Genomic DNA, 18,840 nt, shown 5'->3' on the forward strand with positions numbered 1-18,840 from the left:
GAGGAGCTTTCTGGGGAGGCTGAGGTGGCTTCCCAGGATCTTTGAGAAGGGGAACGGCCCAAAAGCTGCTTTGTGTGGGGCTCCCTGGCTGCACTTCAGATGAGAAGACGGCCTACCTGCACCTCCTTAAGCGCGGTCTGATGATTCAAGCACATATGTCATAGACACAGAGGATCCCACAACCATTCTATCATCACGTGAGCGTTGCTGTCCATGAGGAGGCTCCAAAAAGTGAGTTTGTCTAGATTTACTTTGTACTGGCACAGTGCCTATTAAACAAGGGGGGCATTCTGGGATGTGCCTGAGTTAAGGAAAGATGGAGTTGTTCTTGCACTGGGAGGGGGGGAAGTTTTGCAATGCCAAAATGTGCTGTACAGGAAAAGAACTAGAGGGGTTTAGTTTTGGTTTATGTGTGGTGGTTTTGGTGGTGGTGGTTTTTGTAAACTAACAGTATAGCCCCATGTCATTCTGGTTTAAGAAAATTAGACTTAATGACCCTGTGTTGTTACAGAAGTGTTACAGTGACTTTGTATGATAAGAAAAACTGCAAATCTGATTTTTATTCCGATTTCTAAAAAGCAAAATGTTCAAAATTTGGGCCAGATCTTATGAATGTCAAGGAGACTTTTGTCTCTTATGCATCCTAGGAGCATGGAAAAGCGTTGTTCCTCTACCACCATGTTGAGAATTTGGTTTATTCCTTGACACTGTTTGTGTACTGAAGGCATAAAACAAGACACAGACCAAAAAGATGGTCCTTGACCTCACAAGATATGACAGAGGATGAGACAAAGTAAGCACACGCTCAGAGGAGACACAATTATCTTTATTCTCTGCAGTGGCCTTTAACTGCTGAGGGAAGAACAGCAAGAACTTTCCTAACTGCCCTCTTAGCTTCTGTCAATCAGCAATTTAAGGACTTTCTGGGTCAGGCTGCATCTGGATTGTCAGTTATAATAAGTGCTGTTAGGACTATTTCTCAGTTATGCCTAAATGTGTGTTTCTTTAGGTATGTCCGCATTCGGAACAACAATAAAGCAAGCAAGCGCTCAGTTGAGACTTTAGATCCGTGAAGGCGTATGTCGAGGGCTGAGCCTTGCTCGGCCTAGTTCTGAATAACACCAGTACCTAAAAGTCACGGTGAAAATCCTAGAATGGCAGGATGAGATAAAGTGTTTATACGGGCTGTCTCTGTGGCCCTGGGTCACGCTTTGGTGGGAGACTTTCAGACTCTGCTTTGGTCATAGGAATCATGAGATCATGGAGGTCACTTTTAACTACTTTGGGGGCTGAGCTTAAGGTCCAAACAGATTTATTGTGTGACAGCAGGGAAAGAAATCTGAAAGATGTGCACATCCTATTCTTGAATTCTCTCGGTGTCCCTGTTCTTCAGCATGCCTAGCAAACTTACGTTATAGTAAATGTATGCCAGCCTGGTTAGCTATTCTGCAATAGCAAGTATTTTAAGTGGTTTAGGTTCCCGATGCCTAAACGGTCACATTGCTCTGTGTAAACCAATGTGCTAAGTTGTTATAAACTTGCAAAACACGGCTTCAAAAATACACCTGCAAAGCACAGTGTAGGCTGGACAAACCACCCGTGATGCAGTAGCGTCCTCTGCGGCAGGAGAAACTGCAAATTATTCATAATGCAAGTGCTGGTAGTAAGAGACCACAAGGCGAATTTAACAGACCTTTGAATGGACACTGGGAACTTCACTTCAGACTCGTTTGCTGTTGTTATAGTAAATACAGTAAAATAAGCCTATTTGCTTTTGGTTTTTAATTAGGGATGAAGGAAGTTAGAGAACCACTTGAGTGAAGTCAACAGTCTACTGATTAGGGCTTTTGCATCAGAATCTAGTTAAAATCCTTCTGCTATGTGGCAGCATCCCATGGTCTGTGGGAGAACCTGAGCTACCAGGCTGAGTCTTTTGAGAAGAAAAAAACCTCATATTTCCTGGGTTTGGTGTGGAGTTTTCTGTTTTGTTGGTTTCTGGTGTGTGTTGTGTGTGGTTTGGTGGTTTTTTTGTGGTTGGTGCTTTGGTTTTGGTGGTTTTTCTGTGTGTTTGGGTTTTGTTTGTTTGTAGGGTTGGGGTGGTTTTTTTTTTGTGGGTTTGTTTGCTTGTTTTGGCAAACAAAACCAATTGTTCTTCAACCAGAGCTGCCTGCATATGCAATGAAGGGCAGAGCCAAGCTCACTTTTTTAGATAATCCTTACAACACAGCAGGTGCAGAGAGATGTGGCTTCCAGATAGAAGATGAGGCCTAATTTAAGATGCTATAGGTCACACTTTGGGTGAGTAGAGGTGGTATTAGATCTTTTGTCTCATGAGTCCTAAACTATTGTTTTGTCTACAGAGGGCCTGAGGTTTTCTGATTTACATCCACATCCTGATAAATTAAACTGTAGGGGTTTGTTTGATCTGGACATTTGGGGTTTGCAGCTCTATATGTGACAGTTCTCCTGTACTCATATGTGAAGTTAATACTGAAATTCACATTGCATCAAAGGTTGAAACCTTTGAGATGCCCTTGATATCAAGGATGAGAAGCTCCATTCTTCTAGAAGTCACTTTTTAGCAAATTGTTAGACCAGGGAAACAAGCATAAGAGAGAAAACCAGTGCCTTTTGCTGAATTTATGTCTGGGGTAACTATGCAAATGAAAGGCAAGATCTGCTGCTCTGCTTTTGCTGCTTTTCTTCCCTCTGCTATTTGTATACTTTAACACTTTTGTCTGCTGGAGATAGGCAATAAGTGAAGGACAGAGAAAGTGGCAGGTGTCCAAATCTTCCAAACCCAATCCCATTTTAGCAAAACAAGAAAAAATAATAACAAAATCGGTTGCTATGATAAGACTTAAGTCATCAATTACTCTGACTTGCTGCAACGCTGTCATGCGATGGGAGTCAGGCTGCTGTAGTAAGATAAACACCTTACTGCTAATCCTTTGGTTTGATTTGTGCAAAATGCGTGTAGAATTTTGAATGGTGATAAAGTTGGGTTGCAAATATACATTTTACATTTATCTTGGTATGGGACACATCTATTTCCAGAGCAGCTCAGGCCTTAGCAGTATTTGTCCCCCAGCCTCAATACACCAGTGAAACATTGCAGTGTTGCTTATGTTGGTTCAAAAACTGGCAAGGGAAATATGCAAGTATCATGACAAATCTTTTAAAAGAACAGGATTCCCTAAGTGTTTTGGTTCTGATTGATGGGTGGGAATAGCAAGACCAAAGATGTTAAAAACCCCCAGTGGTCTGGCCTGTCCCTTTGCTTTTATTGCTGAACTCCAGCAGTTTATCCTTTTTGCCTTTTAATGCAAATCAGTGATTGACTCTAAAACAATATTGTGCTCTAAATTAAGGCTTTCAATAGCTTAATTCTCGGGTAGTTCAGCCCATTGTACAGTAGATGTGGCCCACTGTGCCATGTCTGCTCATTGAACAGATCTTTAAGCCATTGTCCATGCCAGCCATTAGCCTATTCTTCCTATTTCTTGTTATCCCCTTTGGAATAAACAATCGTTTGGGTTCTCAGGTGTGGTGGTTTGGTTTTGTTTCTAAAAGCGAAGTGGATTAAGTTAGAAAATAATAGCCAGTACACTAAAAGTAACACCGGGGACATGACGGCCAAGGGCTGTTGTCGGAAAAGAGGAGCCAGAGAAGTCAGCAATAAGGGAAAGTATAAAGTCAATTTTAAGCTAACAGTAATGGTGCTCAGTAATAATCTGTGTTAGTATTAAACCATTAGCTATCTCTGTGGTATACAGTGCTCTAAGGAAGGACTAGCCTGGGTAAACAAAGGAGGATAAAGCTGGAGACTTTTTCACACTGAAATCTGTTTATTTGGATCTATGTTTATGACCATTTTCTTTAATGAATACCTCTGTTTAGGAGGTGCTGTTATGCCATATGTTTCGACAAATCTAGAATCAAACAAGTCCTGATGGCTGAAAAGCGTTTTATGAAATGTCTGGTCTGGTTTTTTCCCTTTCCTTTTCATTGGGTAATAGCAATATATGAAGTTATGCACAGTGTATCCAGATGCTACTGTTCTTCCAAGATCTATCTAAACCCCATGCTTTTTCTGTGTTTTCAAAGCAGAAAAGCTAGGGATCCAGATTAGTTTGAATTTTCTGTTTTACCAGAGTGTCCAGGATGAATGCAAGTAACTCTTTTCATGATGACAGTGTGGTGTGAATTCCATCTTTCTCTCTCATGGTTGTTTGTGGGGTTCTTTTTTGTTTAGCTTTTGATTTTGGTTTTTTGTTTGTTTTTTTGTGGTGGTTTGGAGGGGGCAGGTGGGGCTTTGTGTTTTTCTCTCCATAAGGTCAAGCAAGTCTATTGCTTTGGGATGACAGGTACTATTTCTTTCACTCTGTAAGGTTTCTATCTAAAATGAGTATTTAAGAAGTTCATTTTTTTTAATGTGATATGTAAAGGAACTTCGACCGAGAGCATCAATTTTCCTTCCATATCTGGCCATGACTGCATCTCAGGATTTCTATTTTTAAGGCAAAATTTTAAACTTACTTTCCTTATACAAGCAAATACATTTTGGGCTATGTCTGAAAATGTTGTGATCAAATTATTTTCTAATATATTTGATAGATTCACCTATTGGTCTGTCCTAATTTTGGCAGGGGATGGAGAGTGTGGGGAATGACTTTCTTTTCCATGAGATTAGCGGGAGTGATCTCCAGAAGCAAAAAGCCAGATATTTGGTTTGTGTACTTGGAGAAATTGAGAAAATGTTCTTTCTTATTGGTAGTAATTTGAATTACACAGCCAGGAGTATCATGAGATTCAGAAAGCTGAGTTACATGCATGTTCAATATTTCTGTCATGTGAAGGATAATAATATAGGCTTGGGGCCGTGCCCTATATTATAACCCGCAGCATCTCACTACATGACATTGTCATGGCTCAAGCAAATCCCCTCCGTGTAACCCATACTATGCTCTCTGGTTTAAAATGGGTCTTCCCAGACTAGAAAAAGTCTGGGCTCACTTCAATACGTACTTGTTACTGTAGTTCAATGCTTAAATTTGCATATTTATTACAAAGGAAAATAGCCGGTTGTGAGCTATATGTCCTGTTAAGATGTTTTGCATTGAGTCACCTTGACATCCAGTATCTGACAGGAAAAGTGACTGTGACTTTACAGTCACCTGCCATAGCCAAAGGGACCTGATCTCCTAAAGGTGCCGTGCGTTATCTTTTTAAAAAAATCCCAATGTTCAGATATCTGCACTGGTCACAAACTGATTTATAGCAGAAATCACTGGTCGTGTCTGAAAATTGTCCTCCTGTGGTAGGTTTGTGGTTTAAGCGCTTTGCAGCTGCTCACAACCCCCTGTTGCTGTGACTCAGCAGCTGGAGTGATTCTGCAACTCCATGCCTGGTGTGGGGCTGTGCCAGGCATATTTTTGCCACTTCACATCCAGGCAGTCCACTTGGTTCAGAGATATTTTGATTATTTGATGTGAACTCTGAGCTCTGCACAGGCCAGTGCTTGCCCTGAGTTTACTGGGACGTATTTTTTCCCCTGGGGAAAAATAAACAAAAAAACCCTACCAAACACCAAACAAAAAAAAGACCCCACAAACAAACAAAACCCCCAAACCAACCAAACACACACACAAAAACCCCAAAACTCAAACCCACACCTCTTACTCTCCAATTTCTTGTGTGTTTTCTCTGCATGCGCTTCTCGTTTTCCAGTGATCCTAAGGCATCTTATCTCTGTAGCTGATCCAGTGCTTGGATGACTTGTGTATTGGTGTGTTGTGTCAGCAGAATTTTTTTACAAAGGAAAAAAAAAGAATTGTCTTTACATTTTACTTGGATATCTCATTCCACCTGCTTGGTTAATTGAATGTTGAAATCTGAAAGGCAGGATTGACAGAGGTAAACTACTCAACTCAGCTTTCAGAATTCAATGTTATAGTGTATAATCTGCTTGCTAAAAGAAAGAATTCTTGGGAATAAAATGTGGTTTTGTTACTGAAGTGTTCTCGTGAGGAAAATATGGAGTTTTGCACAAAGAATAAAAGAAAAAGTAAAAATAACAAAGCCCTTTTTGTTGTTTTAGTAGCATGGAGCAAATGAATGTTTAACATGGAAGGAAATATGGATAAGATTAAAGTAATTATTAACTAAACTAGTTTCACCGTAGGAACTTGATCGAATCCATTTGAGATTATGGCTTTCTGACCTCTTTTCACAGTGCGTTGTAGATTAAAATACAATGAAACATTACTTGATCACCCAAGGATATGGTGAAAATAGGATTAGCGTAGGGTTTTGGGGAAAAGAACTGGTGCTCTGCAATTTGAGTGTTTAGACACTCAAAATGGGCTCATTAAATTAAAGGTTACTCAATAAGGGTGAATATTAAGTGGCTGCCTTAAGTTATAATATAGCAATTACAAGGATATATTTTTTTTTAGAAAGGATATTTCATAGATATATTTGAAGTTAATGAAGAAATTGTGCCATCATTCTGTTTAGAAGTCAAGCAAGGAACTTGTGGGAAACAGAATTGTCCAGGAATAGTCAGAGATCACAGGATACAGAATTGTCGTCTTAGTGTGCTTGGTCCAGTAGCTGATCACCAGGTTTCTAGGCTTAGCCAGCCAAAGCAAGGATTTTAAATTTTTTTTTGCTGGAGACAATCTAACAAAATAATTTGTGCCACAGTCCATGTCACTAGCTTGCTTTGTGTTCTTCCATCTCAAAAAAAGAAAATAATAGGATCATGCACCCTCTTACAAACACAAAGGGGATTCTTCATTCTGGCTGCTATGCGTGGAGACTCCAAGATTCCTCAGCTTGCATCCCCAGGAACACAAAAACTCATGGGCAACCATAGAATAAACTACCAGGATTTTTGGCCGATTGATTTATTGTAGAAATGGCTGCTAGGTATTTTTCAGTTTTTATTTCTTAGAACTGGTTTCCTATGTTGCTTCTGCTTCTATCCAGATAAAATTAAGCTTTTCAAGCAAAATTTTCCAAAATACTCTGTCAGTGACTCTGTGAATTTAGACACACTTCTAAATGCTACAGTTGCTTCTCTAAAGTGACTGAGGTGTTCTTCCATATATTTTAGGACACTGGATTCGAGACTAGAACTACTGAGATCAGTGTTCTCCTTTTCTTCCTTGCATTTTTCTGACTTTGTGAAAGACCTTCAGCTATATAGAAAGCCTGAAAAATTTGTTAGAGCTCTCTGAAGATCTGATTCACTTCATCCCAGTAGTGGATTGACTGTTATTCATCCCAGCCCTGTTTTACTGATCTTTGTCCCTTGATCTTTTTAGGGAACTGCTTCGAGTGACGTCTGGTCTATTTGGATTCTCAGACAACCATCGTGTATTAATATTGTTGCTCCTAGGAAGGCTGCCTCTTAACCTTTGGAGCGGCAAACACAGTAGAAAGCTGCTGCAAAAACTTTGCAGAAAGGGGGAAACATCACGCTGGTGGTTTTCTTTTAATACATAGCAAAATTTGAGGCAGTAAGTGACTTTTCACAACCGTGACTGTAGAGTGTGGACCACCAGAAGGTATCTGAACATAAGACTGCCCTGAGAGTTAGAACAGAGGATGAACATTGAGTCTCTGAAATATGTATCAGGAAACAGGGAAATCAGTGAGTTTGGATGAGATATTTTACTATTCTTTAAAAAAGTTCCCTTTTGGAATCAAAGTTGCTGCACTCTGAGGTTGGGGGGTGGGGGGGGGGGAACCTGATTGGTTGCTTAAATGATAGGAACTATTGTTAAAGATACAAATCAACCACCAAGAAGTAACAAGTGAATTAATTCAAATTCTTTTCAATTAGGAGGGTTCCCTCCATTCTAGGTAGACTGCTTTACTTTAGCCTTGTTTCCTCTTGTCCTGTTGGTTTTCACAGCATCAGCCAACTGCATTCCTGGGAAGTCATCCACTGCCTTAATTTTTATGTTTAAATATGTTTTCATATATGTACATCTATATGAATGTATATAAATGGTTTTTTTGCTTGGAGCTTTAGTCAAGAGAAGTGGCCATCATAAACTGTTTATCTCAAGTTGAGTCCAAATCATCTCTACAGATGTACAGTGGAAAATCAAATAAGTATTCTATTGTTAATCTGCTCAAAAATGTGATTATTTTTTGATGTAATTGGATCATAAGCAAGGCCTAGCCTGTACAGCTAATAGAATTATAGTGAGGATATTGTATGTGCAATAGAGCGCAAATGCAGGCATTGTACAGCAAGAAACCTGTCCCAAATCAATAGTTTTGGGATAATCTTCAATTTCTGTTAAGATACTTTTACATTCATGCCCGTTTACTGACCTTGAGTATCCTCTGGGGTTTGACGGTGTCCATAAACAGCCATAAGCTGTTCCACCCTTTGGCAGCAGGAGTTTTAGTGTGTATCTGATTAATCTAATGTAAATCATGGTGCAAGTGTCCACTCTTCTTGTCTGGAAAGACTGGAGTACTCTTCCATTGCAGCATTAAATAATCTGCTGTAGTGATTTAACTTGGCAGATACACAAAATTTAACTCTTTAGATTTCTGTCTTGAAGCAGTGGAAATAGGCATATACCTGCAGTTCCTGCAAAAGCTTTCACAAGCTTGGCTTCTTCCTGCAGTTACGAACACTTGGAGTCCCAGTTTTCCGTTTTAAAAAAAAAAAAAAAATCACATTTACTGATTGCAGTACAGAGCAGCTTGAAAATATGAATCTGACAGTTTCCAAGTAAGTTAATCTTGACCAATCTAGACCAGTCTTTTGGTCTACCTTATTAAGAGGGGAGGGGGGGCAGGCATTGTAGGGGATTTAGAGGTTGGATATGACTAATATTGGTTTTTAAAAGCATGGGTTAGAGTAGTGTATGTGCCAAGGGACTTAAGTGGAGAGTCATGATAAATTTTTGTCCCAGAGAGAGATACGCGAGGAGCACATTTGCTTTCCCCACTGATGTGTGTAGTGAGACACACTTTCCTATAGCACAGTCAGTCATGTCTATTAGCTCTGTATCTGCTGGGGGGGTTAATATATTTTGGTTTTTTCTACCCCCAGCCCTCACGCTTTCTGACTCTGCCATGTCCATCCCAGCTTGAGGATTTGGACAAGCTACTTTTCTTCTTTCCTGTTGGCAGTGAGTGCAATTCTTCCTGCAAGTGTGAGCCGTAGGAAGCCTGAGGAACAGCCTGTTCTCCTCTGCTGTAGTGTTATATAAAAAATGGGCTCCCGAGACCTCTGCCATCTCTGCAGTGAGAGGACCAGCCCAGTGCAGCCACAGCATTAACTCGGGGGCACGGGGGTAGAAGAGCACCCACCTGTTTTGGAGGGGATGGCAAATGCCATTGTTATCCTGGTGCTGTCAGACAAGATCTCCCTTTTCTTTTTAATATTTTCATCAAATAATAGGCATATGCTAATTTATTTGGCAGTTAACAAAATAGATTCTCTCATAGTCTTTCACTTTTTCTTCTGGACATGCGGAGATTAAAAATGTAAGAAAGAAGAAGGAAAACAGCCAGATCTTAATAGCTGTCTACTGTCAATTCTTGCTGCCTTCCCACATCATCTGTGTGGCAAGGGTAGAAAGCAAAACACAGGACAGGTACTGAAATCTGCACTGGGTTTTATTTTATTCTATTTTTGAGGGAGAAGTTGCTAGTTTTTGAAGGCATAAATAGGTCATGGAGCTGCTGCATCTTTAAAATAAAATCGTTGGCAGGCTTCCCTGCCTGCAGCCTAGTGCGCTGAATTTCAATGAAAATTGCCCAAATGTACAGAGCTCATAGGCAGCTCAGAATGCTGCAAGATAAAATGCTGCAGCGTACATTTCTAGGCAACTTCCATGCCATTTCATTTGCTTGTTCATAAATCTTCTCTTAATCAAGTACTATTACTTTTTTTTTTCAGACTAATATCTAGATTCTGAATTGAGCAGCATTAATAATACTGTTTCCTCTTCCATACCCATAGAGAGGATGACTATTACTTCAAATATATAAAATACATTCTTCTGAAACCAGTCAATTTAAATGGCAAAAACAAATCAGAAACCTGTGGTTTTGAAAGAGTGGGAAAAATAGAAGTGTATTGTAACAAGTCATTTTAACAGATGAAGACTTTGTCTTGCTCGGACTATTGAGCACTTTCTCTTCCCTGAGATGGGGTGAAATCTCAGAATCTCTCTTGGATTCATGACCAATATCTCCTGTTGGCATAAAGTGCTGACTGAACAAAGCAAGCACCAAGTCTTTTTTTTCTGTATTTCTCCCACCAGCCTCAGATATTTTTGGCTGTTCTTCATCCACAAACTGAGCTTGTCTAAACGGCTAGCATGAGTAGTAAGTTGTATAAGGTAAAGGAATAGAAGAATGATGTGTGCATGTGGCTGTCACTGGAGTCTCAGTCAGTCTGTGTATCATATTCTTCAAATATGAATGTTTCCATGTGTAATACTTAAAGGGGATGTCGACCACGATTCAATCTAAATTAATCTCATTTATGTTTGTTTTGAAAACATGAGCTGTCTTGTCTTTCCTTCTTCCCGGTGGTTAATTTTCCCATATTTATTCTTGCTGGCTGATGAATGTCTGTGCTGGTTGTTTAATTGGCAGTTGGGTTCGTTTAAGTTGATAGAAGACCTAATTCTGAAGGGAAGCTTGTTATCAAAGTGCATAGACTAATCTTATTAGGTGAAAGAATTTTTGTTGAAGTGGAAAATGATTAGACTGTATCTTCAGTATCTCTTCAAGAGTGGCTATAGCTGATTGCTGTTCCTGGAGGCTCTTACGGTGTTTCCTGGGTCATGTAACTGAACAGAGAGGCAAAAGAAAATGGTTTCCCCTGTTTGCAAGTGGTGAACTCTGTCTTCCTTCCCATGCTGAAATTGATGTATCGCTTTGTTTTCAAATATCATTGGAATAAGCAATATGATGCGGTGCATGTTGGGAAGTATATATTTTTAATCCTCCCCCTAACTGAATCCACTCTGTTTTATTCCTTGCTGTGTCTGCAGCTGAAGTCATGTGGGTGGTACATCTGCTTTACACCAACACGACCATTTTACATAATTCATTCTTTGCAACCACAATGTCAGCTGCTAATCCAGTGCTTCCCTGAAGAGCGGTATTAACAAATCTTGCTTCAGCATTTCCAGCTCAGCCCTTAACAGCCAGCGCTCCGCTGGACAGCATGTGGCGCATGGGGCTGGTGGGTTTTTTGTATGTTTGGTTTCGTTTTAATACCTGTGCTCTCAGGAGATGCCTCCTAGCCCTTGAGGAAAGGGAGCTCTCCTAAGCAGCAGTGAACACCTGAACATGTGCCCCTTAAGTGGAGCCAGAAAGAGCCAAGAACTCAGGCTGTACTCCCACAGAAACTGGTGAATTTCAAGCTGCTGCTTCAGAACCCCTTCTTTCATTATTGCAGGTCTTAGCACCTCTTTCTTGAAAATGACAGACTTAAAGCTGTTTTCTCTTTAAATTTGCCCTTATGTCCTTTTTTCTGACTCTTTTTTTTTTCTTCTTCCCCTTGCTACCTATGCATTTATATAGCCCTACTTTCCTGATATAGGCTCTGCATATCTTGACCCAGCCTAAAAAGAAAAATGGAGCTTATTGCTTTTAATCTTTTTTTTTGGACAAATAATAGATGTTTAGGTTTGATTTTTGTCCTGAGACTGCTCTGATGGAGACAATGGCACAACCTGGTGTCTCCAGAGTCAAGAGACCACAGCCTGACCTAAAGCTTTGCCACAGACCTGGATGTGTAACTATCTGCGGTCACGAGCAATTCCAGGTCACAATTCATGTGGTTTTGAATAGCATTTGGCCCAGGGACAGTCACAGGTGGTCTCCTGGAGGTGTCACTTGTCCAAGCACTTAAGTACCTTGGAGCAAAACTAGATGGAATATCCATAAGTGTTTTCTCAGTGTTGCTGTTAGTTACCCTTACATCCATATGTGCTCTCTTTAAGACTTAGTACTGCTTGTACAGCCACGCTGATTTTAGTTCAGCTGCTTCAGACTGGAGAGGAGAAATGTTCTGTTCCTCTTCTGAAGTATTTGTTCAAAAACAGCAACAACAAATAACCCAAATGACTCCATCGTCTCCGTTTTCTCCACGCTGTGCTGGGCAGAAGAGCGGCTAAGGCGTTTGCAGATGCAAAAATACACTTCTGGGATTTCTCCCTGTGGGAAACCATTGCTTCACAGAGGAATGATTTAAACACCTGTCGTTTGTCTTGACAGCATATTCTTTACTCTCAGAGCTGCAAAATAACCTTTTTGCCAAAGTTACTCTCAGCTGTGAAAATCAGATGCTGCAGTGTATATGCCCTTGCAGGTGTTGGGCATTTCTTGAAAGAGACAGACATGGTTGAAAATGGAGGAACAGTTTTGGGGGAAAAAAAATTCCTGCCAAAAATCCCAACATCTGAATTTAAAAGGAGAAAAAATAAAATATGTAGCTCACCTAGAAACCAAGATAAAATTTACAGGGGAAAAAATGCACAACGGGATTTGATCCAGAAATGCTGCTGTTTTGTTCCACGGAAGTTGCCACCCAAGTGTTTTGTGCACTTTCTGGTGTTTGAGGTTGTTTGAGGTTTTGTTTTTGTGGGTTTGGTTTGGTGGTGGTTTTTTTTGGGGGGGGGCGGTTTGTTTGGTGTGGTGGTGGTGTTTGGTTGGTTGTTTTTCCTTACCTCACAATAACTCTTCTGCTGCCCCAGGTATAATCTTCCTTCTCCTAGAGTGCTTCCTATTACCTATGACTGCACCAGCACTGCGTTACTTGTCAGCACTGAACCTTGGTTCAGACAAAAGAAACGGTGGTGGAACTTTTAAGTTTTGAAATCACTAGACTTTGTTTTAACCTTTTTTTTTTAATTGAACAATGAAAATTCTTTATGCAAAAACACTTATGAGAAAAATTGCTCAAAAGACTTCATTTCTTTAGTGTAAAAATAGATTTAATGTGGCTAGTCAGCCAAGTAAGCAGATAGATGTGTTAGAAAGTACCACCTGTGGAGAGGATGGAAATATTTGCAAAGATATTCTGTAAGCGATGGGCCAAAACCAAAGACTCTACCAGACCCAGGAGGTTTGAGGGTTTTGTGTTGCCTCTTAAATGCTCGGTTCAGACTGAAGTTCTGCCAGCCTCTCCTCAGTTAAAGGATGGATGGGGCTTGTTTAAGAGCTCACCTTGTTTTCTGCTTGTTATTGTTGTTTTGTGGTTTTTTGTTTTTTTTTTTTTTCTTGCCGCAGTTATTAACATTTTCTATGTTCATGCGACTCACTGGCAGCAAGTCAGTGTCCTCATGTATCATGTAACCATTTACTTTGACATTTCCATCATATTTAATTCTTTTAACTCCTATGATACGTTGATTTTGGGTGCTTTGTGAATCACTAAGTTCAGAAAAAGCTGATTGTATCACTGTGTTGTACAACACAAAATGGATTCTTAGTTCTAGAGAGTTTTCACAGAACAGTGACAGTTCAGAGTGTTTTTGTTTGAGGAGATGTGTGTTAGAGCTGGTATGGACCTGCACATTCTTTGATTTTCAGATTAATTTTGCTGTTACCTGTGTCACTTCGTTGACTGAAGTCTTGTGTCCAAGTTAGTTTCCCTTTAAGTCAAATAGGATTGAGGAATCCAATTTCAGACTTAATATTGAAACTAGCTAGTGGGCCACGCTGGCTCAGGGTTGAATACTTGACTAGCAGTTGCTGTCAGAAGACTTAGGCAAATAAAAGACAACAAATGCTCTGCTGAGTGCTCTGTCATGATTTCTTTAAACCCATAAAACCTCTCATCCTGCCACCCCATCTTACACTTTTTCTTCCTTCAAAAGGTTTTCTGTATTTTGAAGAATTTGTGGATATAACTTTAAAATTATGTTAAAGTGTCTCCTACCGCTCATGGTATTCAGAGCATCATGAGTTTGTCTTACGCAGGCCCTATTTAACGCAGCATTTCCAGGCGGTACTGTACAGGGGCTGCCAACAGGTGAAGGACACCTGAAAGATTCCTGTGGTGGCAGCAACCCTGCTCTTCATTTTTCAGGTTTTCCTTAGTATTTTGTTGGGCTGGAACTCTGAATAGTTAATAATGTGCTTAGTTGTTTTGGACAGTTAAATAAGGTGTAATAATCAAAGCTGGTACATGGCAATGATATTTTTAGGTATGTTATTCCTTTAATAATGAGCTCAATTCTCCGCAGCATTTCTCACTTCTAGAACTCTGCAGAAACATGCTGTATGTGTCGGACCACAAATAGCAGGTAGATTTTGATCAGTGTAGGATGACTTGCATCATTGCAGAGTCTCTAGATAGCCAGGAAAAAACAAACAAACAAAAACCCAACAAACCTGTGTTCATTCTGATTTCTGCTCTGTTGACACATTTACCAGCCAGACTCAACTAAGATGAACCTTTATCGGTAGAGATGACTTGAAAGAAAAGCAGATCGCCCCGTGCCAGGGCAGTTTCTCTCTCCAATGTATGGATATTGGCTTTTAGGCAAACTGCCTACATGCGGTTCCTTTTCCATAGCTACACCTCTGCCTGTCTTGTCTGCTTAGGCTTGGAAACTTCTTGGGGCAGCGTCAGACTGTGCGTGCCTGTACCAGAGGGACACTGACCTCAGTGGGAGCCTCGAGGTGCTGCTGTGACACAAGCGCTGATGCTGCTGCAGAGGGTTTGATGGGCAGGGAGAACATCTGGCTGGCACCTACTGCGTAACGAGTCAGCCCCTCTCTTGCAACACGCTGTGGCTGACTGGAGTTGAATTAAGGTTCTCCTGGTATTTTAAAGGAAATTTTAAGCAAATAGACTGAAAAAGTTACTGAGAATTTGGTAGAGTTTTCTTGTTCCACTAGATTGCTTTTCTTGCTTTAAATTTTACTAACGAGCATCAGCAGAACTATTCTAGAGTAAATTCATAATATAGTATACAGTCTATAGGTTTCCAACTTAATATCATCTGGGGCCCCACTCTTACTCAAGCATTTGCTCACTGTCCATGTGTACAGTGGTTTCTTCTATCAAGTTCTTACTGTCCATTTGGTTTCTGTGTCTTTAAATCAGGTCACTGCGGAGCAAAACACTATTGCAGGGCTATGGCTTGAGCTCCCACCATGTTCTTGCAGCAGCTCCACTTCGCAGCATGTGTTTGGTTGATGTCCATTTTCAGCTTTGATTTCTTGTCCTCTGCGTCTTCCTCTGGCCTCAACCCTCTGCTCTTCTCCAGCTGTCTGAGTTACCAGCACTTCTGCTGTGTGATTGGGACTTTTAAAACCTAATTATATTTTGGTTTTAGGGCTTAAGGCTTTTTGTCTTTCACCTCAAGGCCCAGGAAGAGTCAGTGAACATGGGTTGACTTCTGAGGGTAAAGGCTGTAAGGTTTGCCCAAGAGGAGCAGCAGTTCATTAAATTCTGTCTCTGGTTAGTTTCTGCTCATATTCTAATTTAATCCAAGAAACAGAAATGTGCAGTGGACACTGAAAATGCGTTTTAAGATAGAGGCTTAAGGCTGAGTGTCAGAACTATAGATGCTGTTTCTTCAAAATTAACTTTTCAGCATGTGTTTTCATGGAGTTTATAAGCTGACTTTAGAGCCACCTAGGCTTTTAGGAGTCCTGCAGAGCATCAGTAGTAGTTAATAAAATACTGTCATCAGCTGGATTTATTGTTATTGGTATAGTAAAGTCTGGGAGTACTGTACAGTAAGGTTAAAATAAGTAAATTTCCTTGAAGATACTTTTCTCATGTTTGCATACTGTTGGTTTTTATACCAAATACCCTTAGTGCAGTGGGACTTATGCATATTCACACTTTGGAGGTCTAGTCAACCCCCCACAAATGTGGAAAAGAACTGTTTTATTTGTTTTAATGAACTTTTGATCAGAATTTAGATGGAAAACCTACTGTGCTGTAAGTGGAACTTACAGCTTGCCTATGTTTAAGTTAACACTTAGCAAATTAACTTAAGGAATGCATGTAGCGAAGTTTACCAAACCATTTCTTATATAGTATTTCATTTTAACAAATAACCCAGTACTGGATATCCATCCCAGGAAACCTGCTTCCTTTACCTGCTTTTTAAAAGTACAGCCTTTTGAAAGCTTCAGTTATTAAAAAAAACCTCAAACAACCAACTAACCAAAAATCCACAACACTGAACAAAACTAACACAACATAACAAAATCTTGGTAGTTTTTACGAATGAAATTTGGAGAAGGAGGAAGGAGAATTGTTTTGCCTGTGTTACAAAAGATTCTCCTACTGTCTTGAAGCACTGCTATCTCCTAGTGCTGTGGACCAGAAAAATAAAATTTAGCATGCTGGAGGGCCTCTCAGCTATTGCCTTGCTGTGAAATACCTACCCAGTGCTTGCCTGTCTGTCTTCAACTGTCCAAACATCTTTGTTTGCATCAGCCTATGGAGACTTTTTAGATCCTTTTGGACAGACCATCCAAAAAATTCTTCTTTCAACACGTGTGGCACTGTCAGGGCTGAGCAAGACTTGCTTGCAGGTGTCCCCGCGAGTGACGCCGGCGTGGGGTGGAAAGCAGGAGGCTGTTTGTTCCTTCAGTGTGTCTCCTGCCGAAATCGCAGAGGAGAGAGAGCCTGATTGAAAGCCCAGGGATGAAAAATCTGCAGGTGGAGCAATGTGAAGCAAGTGCCATGAGAGGCAGGACTGGATGCAGGATAATTCAGCACAAGAAAAAGGGGAAGGGAATGAGGAATTGGGTGGGTGCTGGGGGATGCAGGAGGGAGGAAGGAGAGTTGAGAGCATCCATGGGAGAAGGGGACAGAGGAGCCAGTGGTCTGGTAGGTATGAAGAGAAGACAGTTCAAGGCTGGGACTCTCCCATGAAAGAACTCAGAGCAGAGTTTTTAACCACAGCAGTAACTGAGCCCTGATATAAATAGGTACCCATTATGTAAAGGTTTTGCATGGGCAGCAGTGATCTTGGAATCAGTGTAGTCCCATGTAATGATTTATTTTTATTTCCTTCACTGCCATCTTGTGTGTGCTGGTTGGTTTGGTTTTGGTGGTTTTTGGTTTGGTTGTTTTTGGTTTTTTTTTTAAATTACAAAATAACATTCCAAACTAAACACATTAAAACTGCTTCATATTTTATAACACAAAGGTAACCTCTCAATACTGTTGCAGAGAGAACCTAACACTATTTGGCAAGTGCTTGGCAAAATAAATCAGCCAGAACACGGCCCACTCACCCGAATCAAACAAGCCCAACGCCCTAACTTCTCAGCAGGGTTTACCTCCTGTATCTGCATTTCTTGTAGCTATTTGCAGGTTTTAAAATACTATTTGTGTTCTACCAACTTCCAAGCAAACTGTCCCCATCTCTCTCTAGAAAGGCAACAGAATGGCTCAGAAGGCAAGAGTCACATCCTGAGCACCTACGCCCACAGGCATGCACAGCAGCAGTGCATATACTTAAGCTGTCTCTAACACGCATAATTTTCCTTATTACTAAGTACTTGTCTCTCCCCTTTTCAGTGCCTTTAAAATAAAAGATTTATACGAGCACATGTGCACACAGTGAAGAAAGAGGGGGGGGGAAATGCGCAGGAATTGGTTTGTCTGCTTCTAAATCCCTCAAATAGAAATCTTGAGTGATCTCTTCAGATTTGGGTCCAAATCCAAAGCCTGTGGAAGATATCAGTTAATAGTGGGGCACACAGAATATTTTGGAGAATAATTGTCATCTATATTTCCAGATATAAGGTATTTCTGTAATAAGTCTGTCACAGGCATCTCTCGAAAGGGATGCTTTCCAGTTCACCATGCAAACTCCATCATATTTAATTTTCTTCAGAAGTGAAGGATGCATTTTATTTAACCCATGCAAGCTAATAAATTTTACATTTCTTAAAAAAAAAAAAAAACAACTCATCACTGGTTTTTAGAGTTATCATTGTCTGCTACATACAGTAATACCACTAAATCTTCAAGGAATATAATTTTTTTTTTTTTTTTTTTTTTTACTCTGTACCTTTACATCAAGTCCATCTGCTTTTCATAAGATATGCTCTATCAAACCACAAGGTGCTGTGTATGATCTGTAGTTTCTTTTCTTGCATTTACATCAATCTAGAAAGCTGTAGTGGTCTCTCTTGAGTTTAGAAATTGTGTGTTTATGCTAATGTTAGGAACCATCAACATCCTGAAAGTTTTAAAGTTTCCTTGAGATATGCCACCTCGACTTTTATTTAGCTTTTCCAGATTTATCTTTTAGTTTCTCACTGTTGAAATCAGGCCAGGTATTTAATTAAGGTGATTTTTTTGTGTGTGTTTTTGGGTTTTTTTGGTTTTTTTGTTTTTTTTTTTTTTTTTACATGAGATATTATGCTACTTACGAATTTTCTTCTGTTGAAGAATAACATTCAAATATCCTTCCTTGGGATTACTTCGGTATTTCCATTTGCAGCTTAGACTAGCAAAGGAGGAGAATGCATGAAATCAAAGAAGTCATTAATCGTGGATTTGCAGACCTCAACAGAAGTTTGTCTTTTAGTTGAACTTCCGTTTTGAAACAAAATTTTAAGTAATCCAGCTGGGTAGTTCATTCAGCTATGGCACTTGAGAATATGTAAAAACCTTTTCCCTGTAACTACCTTAAACCAACACCAACATGAGGATCTTTGCTATGATACAAACTATTGGTGAAATTGCATTGAAAGTCTAGGAAAAAAAGTGATATTTCATGAAGCCTTGTATTTTTAATTCCTTCTTTCAAAGCTGGATTTCCGGACGGCACAGGTACAGAGACAAAAAGAAATGAC

The sequence above is a fragment of the Caloenas nicobarica genome, chromosome 3 (assembly GCF_036013445.1).
Source record: "Caloenas nicobarica isolate bCalNic1 chromosome 3, bCalNic1.hap1, whole genome shotgun sequence".
Taxonomy (NCBI): domain Eukaryota; kingdom Metazoa; phylum Chordata; class Aves; order Columbiformes; family Columbidae; genus Caloenas; species Caloenas nicobarica.